We start from the raw sequence: 324 nt of genomic DNA on the forward strand, positions 1-324 counted from the left end.
CGGAGGGACCGCACACACGGTGCTCCCGGGCAACCGCGGGGGGCGCCCACCGGCGCCCCGGCGCGCCGCTCCTTCACTTTCCGTTTCCTCTCCTCCGGCGCGTGGGCTCGCTCCTCAGCCAAACCCGGCTCCGCTGGCGAATCACCGAGGCTGGGCGGCTGCTCCCGGCGCACTGCCCCCGGGAGGACGCCCACCCCGCCTCCTCGGCACCCGAGGCGGAGACCTTCACACCTCCGCGGGGACGACTGACGTCGCGGCCGGCCCGCTGCCCACTCCACCTTATCAGACTCGGTGTGGAAGAACCTCCTCAGACCCATTGCGGGG

General features: G+C 73.5%; 1 protein-coding gene across 2 annotated transcripts in view; it reads right to left on the bottom strand.

Moving 5' to 3' along the window:
- PTMA (prothymosin alpha) overlaps positions 1-324 on the bottom strand; it is a 4,074-nt gene that overhangs the window by 3,008 nt on the left and 742 nt on the right. The window lies entirely within an intron of this gene.

Source organism: Pteropus alecto, unplaced genomic scaffold (assembly GCF_000325575.1).
Source record: "Pteropus alecto unplaced genomic scaffold, ASM32557v1 scaffold110, whole genome shotgun sequence".
In the NCBI taxonomy this organism is placed as follows: Eukaryota; Metazoa; Chordata; class Mammalia; order Chiroptera; family Pteropodidae; genus Pteropus; species Pteropus alecto.